The 22,832-nt window shown below is 43.0% G+C and overlaps 1 protein-coding gene across 15 annotated transcripts in view; it reads left to right on the forward strand.

Moving 5' to 3' along the window:
* The first annotated feature begins 9,562 nt into the window (after positions 1 to 9,562).
* The window catches only part of DYRK1A (dual specificity tyrosine phosphorylation regulated kinase 1A), a 148,896-nt gene continuing 135,626 nt past the window's right edge, over positions 9,563 to 22,832 (forward strand). For 4 of the 15 annotated variants that reach the window (XM_036851137.1, XM_036851144.1, XM_036851130.1 and 1 more), the window contains exons 1-2: positions 11,647 to 11,883; positions 15,851 to 15,894. The gene's annotated coding sequence lies outside the window, so the exon portion shown is untranslated. Of the gene's footprint in view, positions 10,436 to 11,642; positions 11,884 to 15,850; positions 15,895 to 22,832 lie in introns of those variants that run through there. The other 11 variants (XM_036851131.1, XM_036851129.1, XM_036851140.1 and 8 more) reach the window with 8 other exon arrangements.

The raw sequence follows: 22,832 nt of genomic DNA on the forward strand, positions 1-22,832 counted from the left end.
AGTGCTGGGGATACAAAGATGAATCAGACTGGGTTCCAATCCTGACAGAGTCTAAGACTGGTGGAGGAGACCAACAAGGAGACAAATAAACTATAACATGATCAGTTCTGGGGAAGAAAGGAAGGAGTAGATGAACCTTGTCTGGGGGAATCCCAGGTCTGTGGGCTGAAGCTTCTCACTCTGTATATATACTCTTTTGGGTTCATCCACCATTCCAGCTTTAATCTTGTGACCTTGATTGCCTGGGAGTGAGTGCACAGGAGAATTGCAGGAGGAAAAATTTGTGTAAAGATTGTTTCTCATGAAGGGGTTCAGGACACACCACCCCAAAAATGTTGCTTTCGGATATTATTTTGAGCTGAAACCACTGGAAAAACAGCAAATACAGGGAATAGCTTTCTCTGAACTCCCCTTATCTGCCTAAAGTCAGATACTCTAAAAGAAACTCAAATGTCATAAGTGCCCTCCCCAGGAGTGTCATCAGCAGGGAAGACTGACCGTTACCACAGGAGAAGAGACCAGAAGTCGACACCACACCCAGACAAACGTCCTCACAAACTACCGTGTCTCCCATCTGTTCCTCTAAGGGCCCCTTCATCTTTCCTGAAAATCATTTGCTCTCCCCTAAGTTGGCTACATCCATCCTCCCCTTCTCCTTTTGATGGTATTTAAGTTCTCAAATCACACCAATTTATTGAGTATTCACTTTTTTTCTTGTGATGCCCCATGCACATAATATTAAAAATAAATGTGTGTACACCTTCTCTGCTTACAATCTACCTGCTATCTGTTTATTTCACAGACACAGCTATCAAACCTAGGAAGGTGGGGCAAAAGTCCTTCCACCCCTACCGTGGAGCCTCCAGGTTCAAGACTGTTGGTGATTCAGGCCAACAGTGCTGGTGTTATTTCCTTCAAATTGCTGCAAACACTTTGTAAATTCTCTCTCAAAACCCGATGGAAGGAAGGCAGAAGAGATGGAGAGAGCCCTGGACTGGGCATCAGGTGGCCTGTCTCTCCCCCGACTCTGCAGTTAAGTGGGTCAACTTGGGGCAAATCTCATAGCCCCCCTAGGCTGCCATTTTCTCATCTGTGAGAAGGACGGAGGTGGGAGGTGTAGATTGACTCACCTCTCCAATTTGTTACTGCTAAAAACTCAATGAGCCAATTCCTTAAACTTTGGGGTAAGCAAGAGACGATATTTGTTGCATGATGATTTGTACCATCATCCTATTGAATAACTGGCTGGATACCGACTTGATGGTGTTTCCCCATCTTCCTTTACTTAAATGATCTACTCTCTAATTGCTTTCCCGCTCTTAAATGAGTATTAAAGAAATGTCCAATTTTTTCTTTCTTGTTGTTGGAGCTGGTGTCTATCAGAGCCCCCTCCTCCCCTCCCCCCAAATCAATTGCTTGGACAGAGCTGGAGGTACAGAGAATGTCTTCTGTAACATGGAATCGAAATCCAGGCATAGGAAGCAGATGAAGGAAATTTTAATGAGAAGGGAGGATATGAGAATAGTTCTCAAGAACTTAGTGAAGTAAAGAAGGAAACAAATACTTGCTTGATGCCCGCTAGACTCCTGGTATTCTGGGCTTACTGCCACATGTTTATTTCTGAAATGAGACGTGGGAAGAGGCCTATTTTATGATATTCCCAAGATTTAGAACCTGAGTCATTAGGTTAAAAACTATAGGGACATAGGGTCTATTTTTTTCTCCTAATCACCAATAATTCATTGTAGAAAATTTGAAAAAAGGCACAAAAAAGAGAAATATCACTTATAATTGTACCACCCGATGATAAATATTACAAAAATTTATTTTAATATATATAATTTTAATTACAAAATTGAAGTCATACCAAATCTACTACTTTATTTATTCTTTTATTATGTGTTCTATTTTGACATGATTTTTAAAAAATATATCTATTTATTGGGTGCACAGGATCTTTGTGGCAGCGTGCGGGCTCCTTTAGTTGCGGTGTGCGGGCTCATTTAGTTGCAGCATGTGGGCTCATTTAGTTGTGGCACGAGTGATCTAGTTCCCTGGCCAGGAATCGAACCCAGGCTCCCTGCATTGGGAGTACAGAGTCTTAACCACTGGGCCACCAGGGAAGTCCCTATTTTGACATGATTTGCCACATTTTTTAGTCAAGCCCCCACTGCTGGACATTTAGGTTGTTTCCAATGTTTCAACTTAAGGATGCCCTCGAGGGGAGTTGATTGAAGGGTGGTGGGTTGGCCAGGGCAAGTGCTGAAAGAAAAGGAGACGTTTAGCCTGAGAAAAACTAGATTCAGGTGGGAAAATCACAGCTTTCTTCCAATATTTGAAGGTTGGTATTTGGAAGAGGAGTGAGACTTGGTCTTTGTGGTCCCAAAAGAGTGGGTGGAAAGTGTGAGGGGGTCAATTCATGGTGTGTACAGTTAAGGGCAGCTTCAGGAGGTAGTGAGTTTCCAGCTCATGAAGATGTTTAAACGCAGACTAAAAATCACTTACGCTTACAGTAGAAAGACCTGAGAGTTTTGAAAACACAGAAGAAGTAATTTATTCATTATTTTTTGAAGGGGAAGATGTCATGGAAAAGGCTTCAAATTAAAAATTTGGAGGCAAATCTATTATTTATTATTATTTGTATCAGGGCCCAATATTTATATAATAATTTACAGTTCACAAAGTATTAGAAAGAATCCCCCTTTTAAAATGAGAGAACAAAGTTAGGAATGCAGGCTTTTTTTTTGGTAGTAGTAGCTTTATTGAAGTATAAATACATACAATAAACTACACATACCTAAAAATAAATAAATAAAATTAAATAAAATGAGAGAACAGATTCAGAGAGGTTAAGTAAGCCACCCAAGTTTCTACAGCTGGGAGGTAGTGGAGCTGGACCAGAGGCTCACGTTCACAGTCTCTACAACCACTCACTTTTCCACTTGCTATTATTACTCTGTTAAGGTCAGCAGTCCCTTCTTGAAAGTCCAGACTCACAGGACTTTGCCTGTGCCCTGCTTCACTGCAAGGCAATGAAAATGTCCCCAATGACTAATGTGAACAGAATGTCGCTGTACAGCTAACAGGTAAGGTCTCCTGTGTGTCCTTTCTACACCACAGCAGCGACTTCACGATTAGGGGTCTGACAAGTGAGGGCGGGGCTCCTTCCCACTGTAACATCCTAGGATTCCATGATGTCTCAGGTGCCGTCTGCTCAGGACAGGGCCCCCGTCCCTGGCGGTCTGAATGACTATACCTGCCACATTATCCCTCTGTCTCATATATACCTTCGACCCTGTCAACTCAGACCCCCGGAACACTGGGCTTTGAGCCTCCACTCTTATCTGTCTAGCTGGAAAGCACATAGCCCAGGAAATTATTCCTGTTTCTGGCATCCACCCCGAATCCTTGCCTTCCTCTTAGTCTGTTTGCGCTTGGCGCACTGAAGTGAAATGTCAGGTTCCCTTTTGGCTCCAGGAAGTTGCCCAGCATCATCTTCCGGTGAGCGACTCCCAGCTGCACTCCTGGGGGACCCTCCCCACCTGGCCTTTCTAGCAAAGCAAGTCAGCGGGTCCCATGATATTGACCCACTTCCCTGGAAACACCTCTGGGTTTATAACTCTCCCACGCAGGCTCCCCCCAAGTCTGCAGGAAGCCTGCATCCACCGTGGGACAGAGAGGAAGGCCGGAAGCAGATGGCCACCCCCTTTCAAGCCCAGAGTGAAGTGGGCTTCTCTTGCTTTTAACCATTTCCCGGTTTCAGCTGTTTCGCAATTCGATGGTGACTCCATTCTTACAAAAACATTTACTTGGTTGCCAGTATATTTCAAGCACTGGGGGTAAAAAAAAGCCAAGTGAGCTAGGTCTCTGCCCTTGAAGAGCTTCCTTTCCTCCTGGCAGATGGAAAAGGAAACCTACGATGAAGATGCAGGAAGAGAAATGCTTTGATGAGGGAATGAGACCTTCCAAAAGAGAGAACAGTGCTCTGGGGGCCTCAGTTTGGGGGTGCCTCTGCCAAGAAGGCCTGAGGGTCAGATCATGAGAGGACTGGGTGGCAAACTGAGGAGTAGGAGTCTTATCCCCAAAGCAGTGAGAGCCCTTTAGGTGTTTAGCAGGTGATATTATACTGAATTTGAGAAAGAGTCCTCTGCAGCCCTGAGGAGGAGGGGGAAGGAGGAACCAGCTGAGAGGCTGGGAGGGGGCTTTTACTCTTTATGTCATTCTTTTCTGTTCTGTTTGGATTTTCAAACCATAAGCTTGAATTGTTTTTATTTTTAAAATAAACAGTCATTATAATGGGATTAGTGGTTCCTTTTGTCTTAGTCTTTATACTCTTTATGTTATAGATTTAAAAAGGAAACATAATAAATAATTTTTGCTTTTAAAATTCTGGAATTGCTTTCAGACATGGGAAGGGACAGGCGTGTTTGTTGACCTTCACAAATGGTTTGGCTATTTGACTCTGCCCTTAAGCTGCTAATAGTACAAGCAGACAGAAGGCTGTTATTTTTGTGTTTGGGATATAGAAGCTAAAAGACTCAGCCACACAGAGTCGCTGCCTAAACCCCTGTCCAATGAGAATGCCCTAATCTATGGCTTCTCAAACTGGAGGTACTTGGGGTGAGCTGCGGACTGTGCAGGAACACTGGTTTGAGAAACACTGATGAAATAGAACTAGCTCCATGGTGATCACTAACATTACAGTATCTCTTCAGTGGAATCTTCTTCTTCCAGCTTTGCCCTGCAACAATCTTTCCTCCAGCACTAGAGAAATTCTATCCATTTTAAGATCAGAAGAGAACATCTCCCACTTCTATACAAATCAATGGACAGTTTCTCGTAAAGTTTCATGATTGCCAAAAACCTCACGTAGGAAAACAGGAAGGAAATAGCAGTAGATCATCATTCATTTAACAATACAAAACAAAACAGTATTTATGGTATGCCAGATATGGTGATATAAAGATGAAAATATAGGAACCTTGCCCTAAAAGCACTTATAGTTTAGACATGCAAATACAATGTAATAAAGTAATATCACTGCTATACTCACATAAATATCTTTTGCACTGAATTGAAGCAAACATTGGAAAATAGCAGGAAATGGACATACCAAAAAACACTGTAGGAATATTAAATGATGTCCAGTACATACCTACGTTAAAATGCCAAGAAAATAGCCAAAGTTCTCCAAAACTGTTGAGCTAATGAACCACTGGAGTAAGTGGCCTTTGTAGATTTCTGGGCCTCCTACTTAATTTTTAATTCCATGTACTTAATTGTTTTTCACAGTTTCATTAGGGTATTTTTCCTCATCCTGTTCATTTCAAGGAAGGTGTTATATATATATGAATCAATATGTTAAAGTGTATTTCTTTTCAAGTCTTGCCAAAATGTTGCAAAATACTGTTTCAAGATATCCCCAAACAGTGCAAATATCCAGTTTAATCCACAATTTCACATTTTCTATTCAACCTTTATCTTGATGTCACAGAAAAAGAAAATGTTAATGATAATTCATGAAATAATACTGGTAAACATTCTTACATGTTAGGAAAGTAATGAATATTGCATGGTCCTCCTTTTAAAAAATGACAACATTAGAACCCCATCTTGGGATAAAACAACCTTGTAGGCAACCTTATGATGCTAGGATAATGGCAGCAGAGCACTTGGTCCCAGTGCCTGGTTAAGAGGAGGCAGGGACGCTGAGGCCAGTGAGGCTGAGAGCAGGAAAGAAGTCTGGGCTACATCCAAGGAGAGATGGCTGCAGGTAAATTGACTGTGGTGATGAATATCTGGTGTTGATATCATATACTAGCTTAACAACAGCATATGGCCTGCCAGTTTTCTTTACTTCCTTTCTTCCCCCCCCCACCCCGCCTCCTTTCTCCTCCTCCCCTTTCTTCCCTCTCTCCTCCACCTCCTCCTTCATCCCCTCCCCGCTTCCTCCTTTCTTTTTCTCCTCCTCCTCCTCCTTATTCTTTGCAGTAACTAAAAAAAAAAGAAATCGATAAAAAGATGACATTATATATTTCCTTTTCCCCCAAATGGGCATAGGATATACACAAGCAGGGCACAAATAGCTAATAAACATATATATATATATATATATATATATATATATATATATATATACACAAAGAAGATACTAAATGGTCAAAGAAATGCAAATTAAAACAAGAGAGTGTGGTAGAGTGTGGGAAAAAGCCATTCTCACATACTACTTTTAGGAGTGCAAATCGGTGAAATCATTTCTGTGGGATATTTTCACAACATGAGTCAAGCCTTTTAAGGATACATGCCCTAATACTAAGGAAATAACTAGACAGGTGTGTAAAATGTATATATGGGCTGTTTATGCAGCTTTATTTGTAATAACAAAAAAAGAGGAAAACTTCGTTAAAAAAAAACTAGAGGAGCAATTAAATTAATTATGGTTCATTCAACTGGTGGAATACTTGTAGCTTTTAAAATAATTATCTAAGTTTCAATTGATTAACACAAAAATTTGGTCACAACATTAAGTAAAAAAGGCAAAAGGCATAAAAGGTACCTCTGTATGTTGTATGTGTGTGTGTGAGCTCATGTCTCCCTAAGAAAATCTGGGAGGACTTATTCCAGTATGAAACTAATAATAAGGTTTACCTCTGGGTGGTATCTATGAATAATCTTTACTTCTATTGTTTTCCATATTGTAAAACTGTCTGTAATGACCATATATTACTTTTTTTTTAAAAAATAAATTTATTTATTTATTTATTTATTTTTGGCTGTGTTGGGTCTTCGTTTCTATGCGAGGGCTTTCTCCAGTTGCGGCGAGCGGGGGTCACTCCTCATCGCAGCGCGTGGGCCTCTCACTATTGCAGCCTCTCTTGTTGCGGAGCACAGGCCCCAGACGCGCAGGCTCAGTAGTTGTGGCTCATGAGCTTAGTTGCTCCGCAGCATGTGGGATCTTCCCAGACCAGGGCTCGAACCCGTGTCCCCTGAATTGGCAGGCAGACTCTCAACCACTGCACCACCAGGGAAGCCCCATATATTACTTTTATTTTTTGGCTTTGGACCTCCACTGTAGAGAACTGAGTGTTAACTTTTCGGTCCATTCAGCATACTACGTTTGTCAGCTTAAATAAGGCCCCTCTCTTGTTTTAATTTATTTTGTTTCTTTTTAATCTGTTTGATATACATGAATTACTTTTAAAATCAGAACAAACAATAAAGCTTGTATGAGGGAACAGTCAAGCACTCTCACTCGGAAGTCTGTGAGAAGAGCAAGGGTATCCTCACCACTGCCCAGGCATGAATTGTAAATTGTGCACCTTGTCACCTGGTATGAGGCGCAAAGATAGGATTCTTGGTTAACTTGTTTATCCTTGGAATGTTTGGGTTGTAACTCCCAGTGGGGTTCCAACTACTGAACTTTTGGGCTTAGTATGGTACACCACCAAGAGTGGTCGTGAGCTGATTTGGAAACCAGCAAAAAAACCCTGGCATCTTGACTTAGATCAGTGTATCAGTCTGCCGGGACTGCCATAACAGTCCACCAACCAGGTGGCTTTGACCACAGAAATGTATTGTCTCACAGTTCTGGAGGCTAGAAGTCCAAAACAGAATCTTGTTCCAAGCCTCTCTACCAGTTTCTGGCAGCCTCAGGTGTAGGTGGCGTTCTCCCTGTGTCTTCACATCATCTTCCCTGTGTGTGTCTGTGTGTTCAAATTTTACCTTTTTATAAGGACATCAGTCATTGGATTAGGGCTCACTCCAATGACCTTATCTTGATTACCTCTGTAAAAACCCGATCTCCAGATAATCTTGGATCATTTTGGTGTGGTGGAAAGAACATAGGCTTTGCAATTACACATGAGTTTAAATCTTGGCTTCACCACTTACTGGTGGTATGACCTTGGGAAAGTTATTTAATTATTCAGGACTTGATTTCTCACTGGTATAATGGGGATGTAAAGTTGCTGAGGTTTAGAGATACCCTAGAATGTGCTGGGTATGTGCAGGCTGTTACCATCTGTGATTTGGGGGTCTTTGCTTGTAGACGTTAATTTCTATGATTAGATATATTTGTAATACATCTGTCAGTGGACCTGATGGAAAGATTCTCAGATGAGAGCAAGGATTTAATCACTGAACCTGGTCAAGACTAAACTGGCATCTATACCAGAGTCCTTCCTGCCTACATGTGTTCACGTGTTTGGGATCAGCATAATTCACAGGTTACTTTTTAGGTGAAGCCTGTATAAAACCATTTTACAGCATTCCAACCTGGACATGACAGCTTATTGATCAATGTTGTTTAAGGCTGTCATACTGGGAGGAGGGATGGTGGTGGTGGTGGGGTGGAGGGGAGAAAGGGTGCAGCCTTCTACATATGAAGACCAGCAATGCCTTCTATTACTGCATGACTATAAGCTCAAGATTCTGCTTCACCCTGATAACCTTCTAGACGGACTTGACTGAAGACAAGGGCACGTTTCTTGAGACATTGTCATATTCTTTTCAGGTTATCTAGAAGATTACTTATGCAAGTTTCCTTCATTACCAGCAATAAAACTTTTTTTAAAATAAATTTATTTTTATTTTTGGCTGTGTTGGGTCTTCATTGCTGTGCAAGGGCTTTCTCTGGTTGTGGTGCGCGGGCTTCTCATTGCAGTGGCTCCTCTTGTTGCAGAGCACGGGCTCTAGGCGTGCGGGCTTCAGTAGCTGCAGCATGTAGGCTCAGTAGTTGCGGCACGCGGGCTCAGTAGTTGTGGCTCGTGGGCTCTAGAGCGCAGGCTTAGTAGTTGCGGTGCACGGGCTTAGTTGTTCCATGGCATGTGGGATCTTCCTGGACCAGGGCTTGAACCCGTGTCCCCTGCATTGGCAGGCGGATTCTTAACCACTGCGCCACCAGGGAAGTCCCACCAGCAATAAAAAATTGACTCAAATTTAATTTAGTGTTAAAGGTTGCAGATGCTTAAGTGTCCTGATAGAAGTGAAACTGTGGTGAACGGGGGTGGGTTTGGCGGTGGGAGCACGGAGAAGAGAAGCAGGAGGGAGGAAGGAGTTGGTTGTATAGGTGGAAGTGTAAGTTTGGGCAGAGTTAAGATTGCAATCTCTCACCCCAATAGGGACAGTCTTCGCCACTTCCTTCAAAACAATCAAGTTGAATGTGGACTTCAACTGCATTACTAATTTTGAAAAAGTCGGCACTCTAAAAGAACTTTTGATAGGCATGGTAACTTTTGATACCATGAGAATCAGTCTGAAGTAAGTTATTTGCCTACTTTTTGCCTAATTTATCTCAAGTTTAGTCTGGTTTCTTTCATGGCCTGTGCTAATTTGAATGGTTGCCTTAGTATATCAAGGTTCTAATAACTGTAGGAGGGAAACATTTGTTGGAAAAACTCAAGTGTCTTTTCTCCAGTCACACAGGCTAGAGACCAGTATTTATAACGGGGTTGTTTTTCCTTTTTTTTCTTTTGATTTGTACTAAAAGATTAAAAACATTTTTTTTATTGGAGTATAGTTGATTTAAAATGTGTTAGTTTCAGGTGTACAGCAAAGTGAATCAGTTAGACATATACATACATCCCCTCTTTTTTTAGATTCTTTACACCTGTAAGGTTGTATCTGCAGCCATTGTACTTATGAACGGTTTAACCTTAAGAAAAAATTGATATGAACATTATCATAAGATTGCAAAAACAAGCTTAGAAATAAATCCATAAACTGGTGACTAAGAGTAAAATAATATCTATAATATCCTTTTTACCATAATATTAAATGCCATTTTACTAGGCTTGGTACAAAATATAATTTCAGACAGTGGCTGTCTACTAATTACACAGTAGCCAGCACAGCAGGGCTACTAGCATACCTAGGTTTTAATGCCTGGGGAGCACACCTCGCAATATTTAGTCAGGCAGAAGGTCTAGATAAAACAAAGATAAACCAAGGCCAGAATATTAATAAATTGTGGGCGGATCTAGAATCTGGAAACTGAGACGGTACATGAAAAAGAAAATCAGGGAGTTGGACAAAGATACAGTAACAGCTTAAGACGATTAATTTTCGGGGAATTCCGACGGGGAAGGAAGGCTGTGCCCGGAAAGGCGGGAGGGGGGTTGAAATCCGTGGGAACGCCTGGGAGAGCCTGCACAGTCTAAAGTTTTTATGATGGCTCCGTCCATAATTTCTGTACGCTTGCATTGGCCACCTCAAAGACCGAGCGACAGGATTTAATCAAGGTGTCAGCCGCAGGGGCATCCTGAATGCGGGCGAAGCGTCCGGAATTCCTGAGATGTCTGAAACGCGGAGGCGGCCTCTTCCCCACCCCCCGCCGCAGCCTCCGTGGGCATTTTCCGGCGAGGGGGGCACGCGAGCCCTTCGAAGAACAGCTTAAGCACGCGGACGTGCGCGGCTGGCGCGCTCCCCGGGGATGAAGGTGAGAGCCCCCTGCCCGGGCGCGCGGGGGGTGGGTTCCCCGGGTCCCCGCGCGGCCTCAGAGTCCGGCCCCCCTCCCCCCGGGGCGGGCGGGGCTGCGGGCGCACGACGCGGAAGCTCTGGGCTCCGAGGGCGGTGGCGCGGGGGCCGCGCGCGCTCTGCGGGCCGCAGTCGGCGCGGGCGCGGCGGGCGCGGCGGGAGCGGGGCGGGGCGCGGCCGGGCGGCCGGGGAAGAGGCGGGCGCTCGCGCACAGGCCGGGCCGCCGCCTCGCCCCCCTTCCTCTTCCCCTTCCCTACCTCGGCCCGGCCATCCCCCTCTTCTCCCCTCCCCCGAGCGAATCACGCGCCCTCCTCTGACACTCGTAGCGGGCCCGAACTCCGAATTTATCCTTCACGTGACCTGAGGGGGTTGGGTGGTTGGTTGGGGACGGAGGGGGAGAGGGAAAGGAGGGAACGGAATCTGCCGTTGCCCGAGCAACAGGCCCCGCCCGCCGGCTTGGGGCCGGGGGGCGGGAGGAGGACGTTAGCACGTCAGCCGGGGTTTTGCGTTTTGATTGACAGTTGCTATAGCGACCGGGTCGGTCCGTCGCCATTTTGTTGGTTGGTTTTTTTTTAAACCCTTTCGCTTCCCGCCCGAATAATAATAAAAAGCCCCATTGGAGTGAGGCGGGGGTGGCGGCGGCAAGAGCGGCGGGGGGATCCGGGGAGACTGCTGCCGTCGCTGCTGCTGATCGCGGCCCGGGACGGGCTCAGGGAGCGTACACCCCGAGCGGGGGGTGCGGGCGCCGCCGCCGCCGCCGCTTCTGCTGCTGTTCCTGCTGCTGCTGTTGGTGCCGCTGCCGCCGCCGGCGAGCGGGCGGGACCGGTGTGAGTGTGAGAGAGTGTGTGTGTGCGTGAGCGTGTGCGAGGACGAGTGTGCGTGCGTGTGTGTGTGTGAGTGTGTGTGAGTGTCTGTCTGTGCGGGGACTCGGGGGCGGGCGGTTCGGGCTCTCCTGGCGGAGGAGCCGCCGCCGCCGCCGCCGCCGCCGCTCGGGCCCCGGCGCTTCTCGCTGCGCAGGTTTGGAGCGCGCGCCATTTTGTGAAATTTACAAAATCCTCCTCGGGAAGAAGCCACCGGCAGCGGCCGCGACTCGGCGCCCGGCCTCGCCGCCGCCGCCGCCCTCCGCGCCGGGCCGGGCCTCGCGGCCCCGCCGCTGGGAGTCGGGGTCCGGGGACTGCGGTATTTGCCGGGGAGGGGGCTGTCGCCTCCCCGGCCCCGGGCGCCGCTGGAACCGCGAGCCGGAGAGAGACTGAGGAGGCTGCGGCTCGGCCGCGGAGCCGGGAGCGCCGGGGGCGGAGAGAGGAGGCCGGGGCGGCGCTGGCTGCGGAGGCCGCGGCGAGAGCGCAGCGGCGAGAGCCCGAGGCAGAGACTCACCGGAGGGAACGGCGCGAGCGCCCCGCCATCGTCCCGGTGAGTGTCCGGCCTGGCCCGGCCGCGGCCCCGGCCCCGCCCGGCCCGGCCCGGCGCCCGGCTCCCCCCGCGGCCTGCAGCCGGGCCCGTGCCGAGACCGGCCGGGCGGAGGGAGGGACCTGCCATTTTAGGAGGAGGCGCCGCGGCCCGGGGCCGGCCGCCGGGGGAGGGAGCCCGACAGGCCCGGTCCCGGAGGAGAGGCGGGTGCGAGCGGAGGGAAAGTTGCGGAGGGCGGGAGATGGGGCCGCGGCCTCCCGGGAGCCGGGGCTTGGGGGCCGGAGAAAGCGCCAGACCTTCACTGGTCGCCCGAGCGAAGGGGAGGAGGTTGTCTTCCTCCTCCTCCTCCTCTTCCTCCTCATCCTCTTCCCCCAGCTCCTCCCTCGTCCCTCCTCTTGGTCCCCACCAGTGTGGGAACGGCCGGGGTTCTCCGCAAGGACAATGCGCGGGTTAAGAAAATGGGGCTGGCTGCCGGGCTAGGCGCCGGGGAAGGTCGCTAGCCCGGTCCCCGCGCGGCCCTTTGGGGTGTGTGCTGGAGCCAGGGCACTCGGCATGCTCCGAAGTTGTGCAGTGAGTGCAAGTGAGCCCGGCCACTCGAGGTGGATTGATGACCTGTTTAGCAGCTGGAGGAATTGGTGGCTGAGGATGCGTAAATTATAATTGATACCTGGGTATTGCAACGAAACTTCACAAGTCTGTTAATAGGCAGAGATCTACTCTCGCTTAGAGCCACCGGAGCTGCTGAATAGCTTCACACTTAGCGAAAGGCCCCTCCCTGGTCCGAAATAGTTAAAAATGGCAGAATTAGTGAGTGAGTGACTCTGATCACTTCTCTGTGCCTGTCGTCCAACCCTTGGATGATGTGAATCTTGTAATCTAGGTGCAGTACTTGAATGCCAGCACCATTTGGTTCTCGAATTCCGCCCAAGTTGTCAGAATATACACCTTGTAACATTGTTTTCACACTGATTTAAAGATTAGGACGAATAGTGCCAGGCACTTTTCTTCAGGGCCTTACGTGTATTAATTAAGTCGCTTATTCTCCCGGTAGGAACTGTTACCCATTTCACAGATGAGGAAATTGAGCGGTGACTCATCCAAGGTCATACAGCTGGGACCAGGAGTCTGTAGCCAGCCTGGGCTCTTAATCACTAGGGTATAACTCATTATTATAAATATTGGCAGATTTTGGAGCGATCTGTGTGTAATGACTCAGGGTTCTAACCTAGAGCTTCTGTCCGCGTATAGTGTTTTGCATGGAATTAACTTTGTAGTTTGCGGAAGAGGAAAGGAAAGGTTGAGGTGAGGGCCTCTGAATGAAACTAACTTGTCAGCCTCTCCCCTGCTCCCAAGCAAACTACATAGACAATTTTTGAATGGAAGGAATTAAAAAATATTCTTCAGTGCGTTTTGTTCACACTTAAATTTAATTATAGTCGTGTAAGTATTGATGAGTCATAAGAAAGTTTTGTGCAAAGTTATTTTTAGTTATTTTTTATCTTTGAATACTTAAGGTTTTCTCTGTGATCCCTTACACTTTACATATACAAAGTATTTAAGAGTGGATATATTTAATATTTTGATTTTGGGGGCGTTTTCATAATTCAGTGGAATTACCTTTAGCTTTTGTTTTGTAAACTTCTCATCTTGATTAGTTACGAGAATATTTTTTTCAGCTAGAGTGTAAATGTGGAAAGAGAATTAAAATTTCAGGTGCTAAGATTTTAAATGGAAGAAGATAGTTTCAAAGAGACTGCAGTTATGAAAAAAGTTCACTCAGTTATATTAAGATTTTTAGTATACATATGACTTACACTTAAAGTACCCCAGTGCTTTTGGAGGATTTGCCTTGGAATAACAGTGATGTTTATGGTGGCTGTCCAAATTCATTTAGACTTCAGACCTTGCCAAAAAGTTGAGTCCTGTCAATGTGTACAGCAAGTTGTAATGTAAAACTGAGTATAAAAAGTTCATAAGAAGCGTAAGCTCAGAAGTTATTTATCCTGGAAGGAAGGGTCACTCCTGTGTCTGTAAGGTGAAGACTCACTCCTTTGAAATCTAAAAAAGATTATGGATTTGAATAGAATTAAGTGAGTGGATGGTCCTTATTGGTAGGGGTGGGAGATGGACTAAGTGATCTAGTGAGATCTTTGTTTTTGTTTGGAATATGGAATTTAGGTTTAAGATCGTTTCTTACATTTCTTTTAAAGACTTTTTGGTGGGACTTAATGGAAACTTAACAAACATACATAGTTACTGTGTCCTGGGGATTCAAAAATTGAGTTAATCCAGCCTCTTTTAAGGGCACTAACATTCAAAACAAATGAAGATGTTTCATTGTAATGCAGTGTCTTGTTTGGGAATGTAGATGTTAAAAAAAAACCTGGCTTAGAATTTTTTCCTCCTCTAGAATATTGTCTGATGTCTGCCCCTTAGTTTCATTTATGCAGATTTTTTTGTGTGTATGACTTAGAGATGTTGCCGTGGGGAGTGTGGTAAGTGCAACAACTGGTATTTAAAGAATTTACATAGGTTTTTGTAGAGCTACAAATCCCCGTGAAACCAAATTTAAGATAACTTGTTATAATACGTGGTGAGAGTGACCTTTGGCATATGTTTTGTTTTGAAACTATACAAAGAAAGAAGATGCTAATTTGTATTGAATCTTGGGTACTACTTGGAAACAAAACAAAAAAAAGCTTAGAAGTTTAGAATGCCCAGGGATATTTTCACATGCATGTTTATGCTTGGCAACTATCTAGTCATGGGGAGAAAACTTGAATAGAAGTAACTTTATTATGAGTGAGAAGGGAATTAATTGCCTTCTACATGATCTAAAAATAAGCTTAATAGAAGAGGGGGCTTTATTTGTGACTTTATTTGTGGTAAGGTGTGTGTCAAATTTTCTTTGCTTTAACATTCACTTTTCTCTTGTCTCAGAGAACTTTCACATTTCCTACATGCCCACCCCCACCCGCAAGCAGTTTCTCTTTTTATCCCCCCACCGAGAAAAACTTTATCTAAATCCAGCAGAACCCCAAAACTTCCAGAGTCTTTATAAAGAACTTGATTTTTCTCTCCCAGAATTTTAGTAGTCTTAGAATTTTGTTGTATTACTATCAGTAATTTAAACTGTGAGCTAAGAATCACTATTTTCTGTTGAGTTTTTTTGGTGGTTTTACCTCCAGATACTTGTGTGTATTTTCTGCTTAGAAGTAAAGATATTACTTGAAACTATTAAACATGATCACCTGAAACTTGACACTTAACACACTTTGCCCTGTAAAGTGAAATGCGTGACTTTGTTACTTTTGTGTGAGCACCTTACGTGTATACATAGTGGTTATGCTTTTTGAAAGACTTATTACCATATATCATTTTGACAATGGGCAATGTTTTGATGGCTGGAGAAATTATAGTAATTCATAACCCAAGGCGTGCACAGTTTTGGATTAAAAATTTAGGGGGAGGAGGTTAAAATTTGTGGTTAATTACTTGGAAAAATCATCAAATTACTTTAAACTACCTAAAATTTCTCCCCAGTTGCCTCTAAATAAAGAAATCATTTGAAATCTTGTCTTATGTCAATGCTATAATGTTAAGCTAGAGCTGTGGAGTTTACCATTGGTTATGTGAAAGTGAAATGTTGACTTCACATGACTAAAGTAATTAATTTAAGGCTCATATTAGGCAATTAGAGACAAGTCTTGTTTCCTAACCTAGTGGCTACAGGCAGCCTTAGTTTCATTTTTTGGTATATGAAAACAAAATGACTTGGTAATATTGCATTGTATAAACCAGCTAAATGTTTTTAAAAAGTTATGGTTTTGCTTTGAAATCCTACTTCCAGAGTTGTATAACGAGTTAAAATTCTTTATTGGAGATAACTTGTGGTACATTGAACATCTAAGATGATGTGGTTCCTTGTAGGCATACTTTTTGCTAATACAGAACCATTTTGTCTTTTCAGCAATTGATTCTTCTCCCAGAGCTATGTATCCTCTCTTCTAGAAGGTGACTTTTAAAAGTTTGTAGTACTGTTAAAGTTTTGTTTGTTTGATGGACATGTGCCCATATCTGATATATAGTGCATAATAGTTTAAAATGTATCTTTACTCTTGATGAATTATTTTTAGTTTTATCTCACCATAATTGAATTGCTTGTTCAAATTGATTTTGTGGAGAGGGGCTTAGTGAACTGGTTTAACATGGAATGAAACTGGTTTCAGCATCACCTCTATTTTAAATAACATACCTGTTCATTAAATAATCCCATTATTTCTCTAAGTATATAAAATTTCGACTGGAAAGAGTTTATTATTTTTTTAAGTTTTATGGATATTTGTGGTTAAGGTTGGCATTTTAGCACATGCATTTGGGTAAGAAGATGCTGAAATTGTGACATCTATCCACAATCTGCTTGATAGCAAGTTAGAGATAGCAGTTGAAGAAGCATAACTGTGGAGAGAGTATTGGCCTGTGAGATGGTGCCAGGCAGAGCCTCCTGAGTCAGGCAGGTCTGGAATCTCAGGTCCTGCCACTCACTGGCAGTGTGGACTTAAGGCACAGTGATTTTGCTAAGTATCAGTTTCTTCATCTGTAAAATGGGGTTGATGGTACTTACCATGGGGTTCTTGTGAAGACTGAGATAGCACACATACATTTTTTAATAGCTTTCTCCCTCTTTTCCTCTTCTTCATTGATACTCATCCTTATGGTCTCAGCATAAATGCTACTTCTTCAGAGGCCTTCCTCTAAACCCCAGTCTAAGTAAGATTCCTTGGCCATGCATTCTTACAGACTCTGCTTTTTTTGACAGCCATTACTAAAAGTTGCTATACAGTTATTCATATGTACGCATAAGTACACTTACTCATTTACTGTCTGTCTCTCCCTCTCTCCACTAACCTGTAAGGTCCATCTGGACAGGAATAATTCTGTAACTCCAGTGCCTGGCACATAACAGGTGTAGCTAAATGTACATGTACATGGGACGATGGAATGAGGAACCTGTGTGCCAAATCCTGCCTGAGCACCACTCCTTAGTTGTGCAACCTTGGGCAAAGTAGCTTCCGAGCTTTAGTGTCCTGTGTCCAAATGTGCAGAGCACCCGCTGCCTTGCCCAGGGTTTTGAGAATGTGAAATGAGGTACTGTAATGCGGTGTTCTGCAAAAAGTGTAAAATGTTATATAAATGTAAGTTGGTACGTAGCAATAATTTCAGTAGTGAGATTACCCAAGAATTTATAATTAGAGTTTCAGCCTTACTGAGTTGGTAAGTAGCTGTTTTGTAATATTTATTAGTAACTTAATCTTTCTATATGCATTAGTTAGAGCACAAGATTGGACCTATGTTCGGACTAAATACAGTGGCTTAAACAAGGAGTTTACTTCTCTCTCATGTAAGTAGTCTAAGGCTGATGTGGTGGCTCCAAGATATAGGGGAGCTTGGTTCCTTCTGACTTGTTTTCCTGTGCTTAAGGGGGCACCATTTCCTATACAGTTGAGGACAGCTCCTCTCCACATGCACAGTCCAGGAACAGGATGTGGGGAGAGAACATCCCCTCTTTAAAGACAGACCTGGAAGTTGCATATGGGACTTTTGTTCACACCCATTGGTCAGAACTTAGGTGGCCGCATGTAGCTGCAAAGGAGGCTGGGATATGTGGTCTTCAGTAGGTGGCTGTTTGGCTGAAAATCTGTTTCTACTGAAAGAAGAGAATGGGGGGGGATTATGAAACATTGCCTGTCACACTTTCAAATGTTTTGGGAGAAACTTACAGAAATGAACTTTGAAAAAACAACTTATTGCACTAATTAATAAGTTTATATTCCATATTTGCTCATTACTCTTTTGAACTATGGTGTACAAATTGAAATAGACCATCAGTACATAGTATATAGAATATATACATGTGTAGTCAGATTACAAAAATTGTAACTACTAGTAGTGAAGGAATTTTGGGTCACATTATTTTACTGACGGTATTTTCTGATAGAAACATGATTCTTGACTGCTGTGACTATTGCAGTAAACAGTATTTGAAATCTAAGCTCTTGGATTTAGTTTTAGCAGTCCCCTTGACCGTTTTGTGTGTATTTGTGCTCACATCCTCAGCAGGCAATACTAGGATATTGTGATTTAGTATCGCAGTATCTTGTTAGGTTTTCAGTAAATGTTTGAATCACTGAAGTTGCAAGGAGGATGATAGCAGTGATATTTAAACATTTACTGTCCAGTATCTTCCTCTTTATTTCATGGGTTTGACGAAAGAGGAAGGTCTAGGATTCTTTGAACTAGCGTATAATTAGGTCAAGTAGAGACCTGAGGAACTAATGGGTCTCAAATAGTTTTCAGGATAACTTGTCAAAGTTGTGGGATTCCCAAGCTCCGATACTTCTTTTTCTGTAGGTATGGGTGACACTCTAGAATCCCCTTTCTTAATTTGGACTCCGGGTAATCCTGATGCAGTAGAAGCATTTTGAGAAACATTGACATAGTTCGTCTCTCATTTTAGAGAAGGAAAGGGATGCAGAGAAAATAAATGACTAACCAGTGCCTCAGAATAAGCAGGTCTGGGGGACTAGCACATGTTTTCCTGACTCTTGGTTCTTTGTTCTTTCTACAGAAGAGGGGACAGAGACTAGAGTACAACTGCATTTTTGATTTTATAGGAAGATCTGTTGTTTTCAAATATGTTGCTATTTATGTGTGAGCTCATTGGTAGTGAATGGTTGGCTCACTTACCTGTCTTCTTAGCCTCTTAGAAGAATAGCCTGACTTGGTCAAATGAGTATTTAAAGGTGGGAAGTTGAGGTTTTAAATCAGGTATAGTTAGTGTCGGTGCTGTAGTGGGTAGGGTAGTGTATCTCCAGTGTTAGGGTAGATGACAGGTAGGTTTTGACCTGGCATGTTTAGAAGGAACAAAGGGAGGTCATGTCCTCAAATTATTACTTTCCTTTTCTTCTGGTTTGCTTGCAGTTCTCACTGTTGAATTCATTCCTTTAAATTAAGGTAAGAGCTGGATTCCCTAATTTAAAGTGGAAATATTCCCAGAGGAATATCCTTTATCTGTTATCAGGTTAACACTTTATTTTTATCATTTAGCTGGCTGTCATTGTAAACATTGGAGAGTAGCACCTGCACTAATAAGAGAGCTTTTTGGGACAGGGAGGGAAGGGTAGGGCACATGTGCCCTTGCCCAAGGAAAATGAAGGGCATGTTTGAGAAATACCTGCTTGTGGTGCAGTCCTGGAAGGGTTCATGGAGGCTTCTCTGGTGGCCGGAGGTTGGTAGCGTTAGACTGGCACTTGCTGGCCTTCTGTTGATAAGAGTGTCCGTAATGGGACTGTGGATAATTTTGCTGAGGACCACTGGGCTTGATGGAATATGGAGTCATTGGAGTAGGAGTGTTCTCTTTTTCTTAGTGTTTTTTCATCTGTTTAGGGCTCCTATTTGAGCAGTCTTATATCAGACATAAAAGGTATCACTTTGATCTAGAGAATTTTAATTCTTAACAATCAACAAGTTATGTATTTTCACGATTAAAAAAAAAAAAGATCCAGCCTGGTAGAATGGTGTCACCCCCCACCCCCCACCCCCCACCCCCCTGTGCTCCATAAGTAATAGCTATTTAGTTTTTCCTACTAGAAATGTTCTATACATACAAATGTACAACTGTATATGTAAACATTTAGTATATACACGTCTGTTACAAAGCTGTATATTTAGTGCGATCCTGATTTTTTTTAGTGTGACATTGTGTGTGTGTGTGTGTATATCCACTCTGTGTACTTAAAATCAAAAGCAAATGGGATCATGCTAAACACACAGTTTTGCAACTTAAGCTTCTTGATCATCTTAGAAATATTCCCACATCAGGTGGTAGAGTTTCCCTGTTTTTTTAACGGATGGGAAGTGTTCCATGTTATGGATCCAGCACAATTGAGTCAGTCTCCATTAAAGAGCATTTAAATATTTTTTCCCTATTTTTGCTATTTTTAAACAATGCTGCAGTGTACATCCTTGTACATGTAACTTTCCTGTGAGCGTTAGCCAGAGAGTATATATTTATAAGGGAAATTGCTGGTTCACCAGGTATGTGCACATTTGAATATGTATTGCCAAATTGTTTTCCAAGAAGTAGCACCAATTCATACTTCATCAGCAGTGTCTGAGAGTGTATAGTTTTCCAAATCTCACCAACACTGGTGTTATCGAAGTTTTAAATCTTTGTCAATTTAATAGGTGAATAGTGAAGTCTAGTTGTTTGAATTTGCATTTCTTTATGAGTGAATTTGAGCATCTTACACTGTACTGTAAGTCTTGTACTTTAAATAACAAAGTATTCGTTCTTTGTTGTTTAGTTAAAATTGTTCTGTGATTTTCCTGTATTTATTTATTCTGTTGAATGAAAAACTGTTTTGATAAATTGTAAATGCTTATAAATAAATTGTAAATGCTTATAATTGTAAATGCTTGGATAAATTGTAAAAGGGGATTCTTGTTCCTCTTCAACTGAGGAAACATTTGCCTGTCCTCTGTATAAGATATGTGAATTACGGTGGTAGAAACTTTGACTACAAAAGTGAATAAGGTTTGGTGACCTGTGCTGTTAGTGTTGAGATAGTTGTGTGTATACAGGCAAAACTAGCACAGGTAAGACCATGGCTGCTAACAATTAGAGGTATTGCCATACAGAGAACTAACTAGAAGAACACGGGGAAGTCAGACAGATCTGGGGATTTGAGCATGCCTTGTGGAGGAGGAGGGATGGGAGCTTGGTCTCGAAGAATGGATGGGCTTTTTACAGTAGAACCTGGGGAAGTGACAGTCGGCTGGAAGAAGTCATATGGGCACCTGTGGTGGGTGTGCCTGGAGTATAAGAGCGTGTGTGTGTGTGTGTGTGTGTGTGTTATGTTGGGGGAGGGATAGGAACAATTGCAGTGAGAAATGAGAGTTAATGGGTCTTAAAAGGAATTTGAATTTGGGGCAGTTGAAGGTTTTTCGTCAGGGCGATAATGGCAGATCCATGGGTTAGGGAGATGACAGCCTTTTGAAAGGCTCATTCTAGGTGTACAGGCATGAGGAATAAGAGAGGGAAAAACAAGGCAGAGGGAGAGCCAAGTTAGGAACATCTTGAGTTCTTAATTATTTAATTTTCAACAGAACAAAGTGAATATTTCTGGATTCAAATAGCAATGTGACCCAGGTTTTGGAGATAGAAAGGAGAGAATTCAGCTTTGGTGGCAGTATAGTAAAGGTCATAAGGAGTCGAATGACTGACTTAATGGGACAGCTGAGAATATTTCCTAGTAAGGTCCTGAAGGAACTGTGGAAGAACAGAAGATAGAATTATTATTGTAGTTCAAACCTTCCATTAGTGACAGGTGGAAATAATTTATAGCACCATTAAAAATGAGCTAAAAAATGGGGCAGTGGGAGAAGGCAGTGTTAGAAGCTGTGATTCTGGAAAGGGAAAGGTTGTATCACAGTTCATGGTTTGAAAAGTATAGAGTAGTTAAACATGTGAGAGTTTAATTTATTCTGAGTGTCTTAGTATTTTCCTGAAAAATACCATATTTATTGTTTATGTTCACATATGTTGTTATTGGGAGACCAATCATCTAAAAAGCATTTATCTTGTGAGGCAGATAGAGCTATTTATTGAGTACCTACTAGTGCCAAACATGGCACTAGGGCCTGGGAATCAATGCTGAAATAAAACCCTTGCCGTATGTGCCATCATGGAAGTTAGTTGTAGCGGGGGATCTTTAATAGCCTGCTCCTAATCCAGAGTAGGCTTAAGGACGCAGTCTAGAGTACATGTGAATTTTCATTAAAGGGAACACAGTCTATGAAATTGAGTAATGTTTGATGTTGCTTTTTGAAGGTCAAAATTTTTGTCTCCTTTTAAGAGTCCCTTTGACAGTTAATTTTAGGTTAAAGTTTATTTGGATATAAGTAGGACTGCTGTTTCTAAGACAAATACTGTCTGCTGAAAAATTTGTTCTGATTTGATCGTTTCCCCTTGAAAAAGAACAGCTGTCATCACAGTGGTGTGTTTTACTTCACCTTTACATCAAACACATTTATTTTTGAGAGACATTACTATGGTACAAAAGACTGTTTCATTAAAGTTTTCCAAAAGAGCAATGGTAAGAAAATTATTAGGATCTCAGCATATTTTGCCATCTAATTTCAATTTTTGAATTTCCCTGTAGTGGTTCTGTGGTACAGTTCAAAATGTCAGTAATGCTAGATAAATTTACCTAAGAATTGGCCTGAAGGCCCACAGCTACTCAGCAGTACTGGAGTCAGCTCTGCAAAGGGAGGAAATTGAAGACAGAAGTCTTAGGATTCATGGGAGATGTTTGGAAGAAGGCTGTTTGCTGAATAAGATAAAGATACGGACATGTGAAGTAAAGGATGTGGGCATATAGGGAAGGTCAAGGAATAAAATTCAATAGAATGGATAGAAATGGAGAGACTTGAACAAATGGATGAACAGGAATTCTCAGTTCTTTAAAAAAAAAAAAAAAACCGCTTTAATGATTTATTGTGACTTCTAGGGGAAAGACTAGACTAGTCATAGCACTCCTTACCTGGATGATCTGGCTCCAGCTGACTTAAGCCGTCTTGTCTCCCATATCTTTGCATGTCTGCTTCCTGGGCCAGCCATCATCCCTTCTTTCTTCTGGTTAACTTCTTTTCCTCCTTCATTTTCAGTTCAGATATTACTTTGTCAGGGAAAGCAGAGCCCTGTCCTAGTCACCTCTTCTTTTTTAATGTCTCATGTCTCCCTGTACTTTCCTTTCACAATGCTTATCACAGGTGGTAATTTTTTTAGCGCTTGTTTTATTAATACTCTCCAGAGAGCAGGAGCAGTGGTGTTTTGCTCCCCCTTGCATTCTAAGAGATCGGCAAGTGTTTGGCGTGTGGTGAGTACCAAG

Source organism: Balaenoptera musculus, chromosome 4, assembly GCF_009873245.2.
Source record: "Balaenoptera musculus isolate JJ_BM4_2016_0621 chromosome 4, mBalMus1.pri.v3, whole genome shotgun sequence".
Taxonomy (NCBI): Eukaryota; Metazoa; Chordata; class Mammalia; order Artiodactyla; family Balaenopteridae; genus Balaenoptera; species Balaenoptera musculus.